Source organism: Lynx rufus, unplaced genomic scaffold, assembly GCF_022079265.1.
Source record: "Lynx rufus isolate CCGP_SWC_20201006 ecotype Redwood Valley unplaced genomic scaffold, mLynRuf1.p SCAF_13, whole genome shotgun sequence".
NCBI classification, from domain to species: Eukaryota; Metazoa; Chordata; class Mammalia; order Carnivora; family Felidae; genus Lynx; species Lynx rufus.
The window spans coordinates 26584741-26590952 of record NW_025814827.1 but is presented as its reverse complement, the minus strand read 5'-3'; the positions used below and the strand labels follow the sequence as shown (position 1 = coordinate 26590952).

The following is a 6212-nucleotide window of genomic DNA, read 5'->3' as shown; positions in this document are numbered from 1 at the left end:
TATGCATTAGAAAGAAGAGGTAGGGGAGCCTGGGTGGCTCAGTCTATTGAGTGTCTGGCTTTGGCTCAGGTCATGATATCACGGTTCGTGAGCTGGAGCCCTGTGTTGGGCTCTGTGCTGACAGCTCAGAGCCTGGAGCCTGCTTCAGGTTCTGTGTCTCCCTCTCTCTCTGCCCCTCCCCCGCTAGTGATCTCTCTCTCGATCTCAATCTCTCTCTCTCTCTCTCTCTCTCTCAAAAATAAACATATAAAAAAAAAAAAAGAAAGAAGAAGTAAACATTATTTTAAAGGGTAGGAAAAGAATGATTTGTTGGAATTTATCTCTCCCAGGCATGACAGTTTAAAACCACAATTGAATTGCTTTCACTCTGGAACATTTATTGACTACTTATTATTTGCAAAGCACTGTTCCATGGTTATTCTATGTCATTTAGCAGGAAAAACAATTCACATTTCAGATTAGTTAAAAAGAGAGTAGATAAAGTTGGGGAGAGAAAAACAAAGGAATTTGGTATTTAGGCAGTTGAGAGTAACTTTCTAGAAAGATAATGTGTTCAGTTTGGGAACACTCAAGTCCAATAGAGTTAATAGCAATTCCCCACCCATTTCCTTTATTGCTGTTGCTTCAATATGGTCGCAAAACCACAGGAAAAAAAATACTTCATATGTCCCACTTCAATGAATTCTAACTTCATGATGAAAACTAGGAGAAAAGTAAGCATTGTTCAATGACAGCTGCTACAAAAATGTAGCAAACCCTGGGAGGCAGAGATATACCCTTTTCTGGGAAAAAAAAATGGGAAAATGAGTAAACATTACAAGAATTTGTCATAAAAGTGCTGAAATTACAATCCAAGTTGGCAAGATTTCTTAGCGTTTTCCTGTCTTTTGTGGTCTTCTGGGAAGGCTCCCGGCTTCCTCCACCCTGAGATTGGGGATCCGACCAGCCCGCCTGACCAGGATGAATATGGAAACAGCCACAGCTGCTCCAGGCAAGATGGTTGGGGAGCCCTGATACACAGTCACCGATCCCTTGATGGCAATAGGTATCCGAGTGAACTTCAGAACCTCAGACTGCTTGAACCCACAAGTTTTAACCCATAACCTGAGGGTTCTATTTCAATTAGCACAAGGTCTTGCTTTTTAAAATATTAATGGCTGAAGGCCCCTAAGGCGTAAGGATTACTTCTTACTCCTTTTTTTAAGGTTTATTTATTTAGTTTGAGAAAGAGACCGAGACAGAGAATGAGCAGGGGAAGTACACAGAGAGAGGGAGAGGAGGAGAATCCCAAGCAGGCTCCACACTGTCAGCATGGAGCCCAATGCGGGGCTCGAACTCATGAACCATGAGATCATAACCTGAACCAAAATCAAGAGTTGGAGGCTTAATCGACTAAACCATCCAGACGCCCCAGGGTTACTTCTTACTTTTACTTCTTTTTGTTTGAATGTCACAAGTTTCCTTGAGAGGACAAATTCCTATTTCTTTCAAGATAAGGGGTGCATAACTGTTCTTGACACGGGGTCTCCCCAAATTGCCCAGCCCATGCTCTCCCTATGTTACTCCAGATCCTGATACATATGGGAAAAGTAGAGGATTCATAAAGCACATGTCAGAAGAAGAGGGGAATGGATGTGGGGTGGGGGAATGTGTTTATAAAGCTTGTGCCCTTGATGAATAATGTACACGCACAAAGTCATGGGCTGGAGCTCCTATTCTCTTTTGTCTGAGCTCTGTGGATACAATAACCTGCACTGAAAAGGCAACAGAGTCCAGGCCATATCATCAACTTGCCTTCTGTGCCCACCATGTTCTGGGTATTATCTTCCTCTGAGGTAGTGCAGATCCCAAATGGCTAGAAACCTCAATATGTCCATGAAGCTTGTGAAGAAAATCTTCTTTATGTTCTTCTACAGATTTTCCTATCATCTATGGATTCTTCTGAATAAAAAGGAGTATAACTTTTGCTCTGCCATGAAGCAAGACAAAATCTTTTGACTCTTGAAAAACCAAAGAGGATTAAAATGGTAAATGAGTCACAGGCAATAATTCACAGTTCATGAACCTATTTGATATGAGGAGTTCCTGTGTGTATCATTTTTTAAATGGCTTTAAAGTGACATTAAAAAACAAGAAGTGCACTTGAAAGAAATCCAGACTAAATGTACAGATAACCAAAGAATAGAAAAATAAGATATTATGATTTACTACAATAAGGTATCCAAACATTTAGACTGACTCCTGATTTCTGATGTTTGTATGTTCTGGGACAAGAACAGGAAAGAGTCTGTAAAATAAGTTAATTAGACTTGGATGACTTTGACATCTAGTGGGACATTCATGATGTATTTTATGTATCTTGCATGTGACACATGATGGTTACGGCATATGAGGTAATGTTATACAATACATGGTGTGCATGAATTAAAAGAGAAATATGCAGCACATAATCATTTGGTACACAAATCCTTGACAGTCAATTTATATTGTGAAAAGAACAGATTTGTAGCTCATTGAGTTCGAGGTTAAATATATTGCCAGAGGATAAACAACCATATTCCTGTTTCTTCTAGGCAAATTATTTTTCATGTTGAAAGGCACAAACTGACTTTTCTACGTAAATGATTAGCTCTTTGGCAGAAAAAAGACACCTATCTTGAAGGTTAATTAATCTAATATGTTTTAAAACTATTTTTCTCCTCTGACATCAGGTGAGTAGGCGATTAAAAAAAAAAAAGTGAGGGATTTAATTTAATACAAAAGATGTGGCCAAGAACACCAGAATAAACTCTGTGCCCGAAAATATATAATGGATAGGTGTGCATAGATAAGGATTCTCAAAGATGGGATAAGCATGGCTAGTTGTTTTTTTCTTAATAAGAATCAACTGTTATTTGACACAAAGAGTTGTAAGGGGACAGTGAAGTGCAATAGCATCCTATTTCATGGGGAAATGTGGATAGAGTCTACCTAAATACAATCAACCAAAAAGCTTAGGCTTGGAAGCTTAGGCACAAAATTCTATAGTATAGTGTAGTGTGGTATAACATAGTACAATAGAGTATATATGTTATAGTATAGTCTATAGTTCCTCACCAACGAGCTCTGATTTCTTGGAGAGATGAGATTAATATGAAACACAATGGACAAACCAAGAATGACTAATGTAAATGATTGCTAAACACTATGGGTAAACTATAGACCTGTGGAAGCCCACAGGAAGGAGGTGCTTAGTTGGCCAATGAAGGGTCCATGGAGGAAATGACACTTGAGATATTCCAAATAATAGGTGTGTGATCTATTTAGGCTAAGGGAAGAAAGAAGAGAAGCCTGCCTTGGCTGAGAATAAAAGTGTGTTCGAACATAAATAAGCTTTGTGCATTTGAGGAACATTAAGAGACCCACCTAAGAGCATGTAGAGGAAAATGGAAAAGGCTGTTGGATCAGTAGAGGGGAGTCAGACCATGAAGAGCCTCAGAAACCTGGCAAAGGATTTAGATGTCATAGGAGTAGAAAGTGGTAAGATGAAAGCACTGTTTAAGGAACATTTGTCTGGTGTGCATGTGCAGGAGAGATTGGGCCAGGGGTTGATGTACCCACCCAAAAATGAGCTGGGGAGAAGGCAGTGACAACAGAGAGACAGGAACAGACACAGGGAACAAGATAAAAGAAGTCAGTAGAGAAGCTGAGTATCAGAGGTATCAGAAGTGAGTGAAGACAAGGTTTTTAAACCGAGAAAATGAGGTCAGGGGAGCGGGGATGGGGTGGGGACTGGTGTTGATGACAGAGACACCAAAACCAGGATGGATAGCTAGCTGTACTGAGACAGTTCATTTTTAAACATCTTGAGTTTTCACATGGAAATCCAAGAAATGTTTTTAAATTTTTTAAAGTATTTTAGAGAGGCGGAAGTGAGTGCCACACCTCGAGCCTGACAGGCTTCTGAAGCCAGCAGGATGAATGTATGGGTGGCACACAGCGAAGTAAACCCCAACACTCAAGTGATGAATAGCCAGCGCATCTGGCTGGCCTACATCATCTTGGCAGGACTGTTGCATGTGGTTCTACTCAGCATCTTCTTCTTCAGCATCCTGTTGTCTGGACCCTGACCAACGTCATCCATAACCTGGCTATGTATGTTTTCTTACATACAATGAAAGAGACATCCTTTGAGACCCCTGACCAAGGAAAGGCTCAGCTACTGACACACTGGGAACAGATGGACTACGGGATCCAATTTATCTCTTCCCGCAAATTCCTCAGCATCTCTCCTATTGTACTCTACCTCCTGGCCAGCTTCTATGCCAAGTATGATGTTGTTCACTTCCTCATCAACACAGCCTCACTGCTTGGAGTACTGTTGCCTAAGTTATCCCAATCCCATGAGGTTTGTCTCTTTGGCATCAAAAATACTGAAGGATGGGGCTGGGGATAACAAAGGGCTGTAACATCTTTTCCTTCTCCTTATAGTCTTCTTTATCTTGAAAGCCCGAGAACTATACAATCTTTCCCAAACTCCCAGGAAGAGAACAGATAGGAAAATGGAGCTCCTTGGGCCCAGCCCTGCTAACAGCAGATTTCTTTGAATCAGGAAAGGTGGGAAAGATAAGGGCCAAATCACTCTCTTCCACAGCAGGAAGCCATGTTTGGGCAGCTTGTTTGGTGATTTTTTCTAGATCTTCCACTCCCACCATCTTCCATCTCTGTTTTGCCATGTATTTTCCTTATAATAAAGATAATTTTTTTCAAAAAAAAATTATTTTAGAGAGAGAGGAAGAGAGCAGGGGAGAGATACAAAGAGAGAGAGAGAATCCCAAATAGGCTCTATACTCATTGTAGAGCCTGACACAGGGCTCAATCCCATGACCCTGGGATCATGACTTGAGCTGAAAACAAGAGTTGGACGCTCAATTGACTGAGCCACCCAGGCACCCCAAGAAGTGTGTTTAAGCTAGATATAAGCCAGGCATTTTAAAAGCCTATTTTTATCATTCAGAAGTCTATCGTGAGAGTTCAGGCTACAATAATTAAGCCTTGAGGCTCTCTAAGAGCTATAGGATTAGAAGAAAGAAAAGAGCTGTAGAATCTGAGAAATTGGGTTTTTGCTCCCCACAATCATTGTGGGTGTAAGGAGAAAAGTGAATAAAGAAAACATGTCTTAGACCCTTAGCATCCCTTAAAATGCCATTGAAGAAAATATCAGTTAACTAAGAAGGTCTCAAGCACTATATATCTGGTACATAGTAGGGAAATATTCAATAAATATTTGTTGAATAAATGAGCAAATGGGAGAATGAAGAGATCAGAATGATGAGGTATAATGGAGTTGACGTTTTGTCACTTCGGCCACACAGGTCCTTTGACAGAACAAACCATGCAGCAGTGTGCATTCTACTGCAGAATGACAGGAGGTAAGACCCTCCCTGGATCTGAGGCCGGTGTTCTGTTGACGGGGGATAGATAGCAGGGCTAGAGAAAGAGCTTCACTCTGTGGGGCAGGGGATAGGCTCCCTGGGATATTTAAAGTCCTTGCCTTTTCTAACTCCCCAATTATAGATAACAGGCTGTGTGAAGAAAGCCCAGTACAGCCAGGGTGATCTCATACTTAGTAAAATTCCCTGAAGCATGCATAGTCATTGTTTCATTCGAGGCCAATATCTGTAGCCAACATTGCTCCTCCCAGCACTAAGCTTCAGACCGGATCCACTGGGACACCGCCATCCCAGAAAACACTGTGTTCCAGCCTCACATACTTTCTGCATGTGTGATGCAGGGGTCTCCCTGAAAGGGTGGAGTTTTAGCTATAAGGGGTCTTTTATTCCTAAGCCCAAAGGGGTTCACCTCTTGATCTTGCCGGGTGGTTTTCTACGAGTTAAATTTATAATAAGCTGAGGCGGCCTTTAGTCAGATTTTGGCCTCTCTGGGTTGAGATGACTAAACTTTTGTAATTTCTCATTCCTCTCTGATTCGATGGGTGGTATTTCTGCCAGAAAGGGACAAAGTTGGTCCAAAAGATTCTCCTTTCCCATCAGAAATTCTGTCTGCTATCTAAAAGTGTGAAGGGAGAAGGCTTGATATCAGATGTGTTCAAGGTTGAAGAGATCCAAGAAATCCTCTAGTCCAGGATCCCAGGGGCTGAGCAGATGACAGAGAATGGTGAATGGGAGTGACAGGGTCTGTGTCAAACCAGAGACTTGACGACCCACGCCACG

The 6212-nt window shown here is 41.4% G+C and overlaps 1 pseudogene; it reads left to right on the top strand.

Annotated features, from left to right (window-relative positions):
* Positions 1-3956: 3956 nt before the first annotated feature.
* Positions 3957-4435, top strand: LOC124508240 (ORM1-like protein 2; annotated as a pseudogene).
* Positions 4436-6212: the final 1777 nt, after the last annotated feature.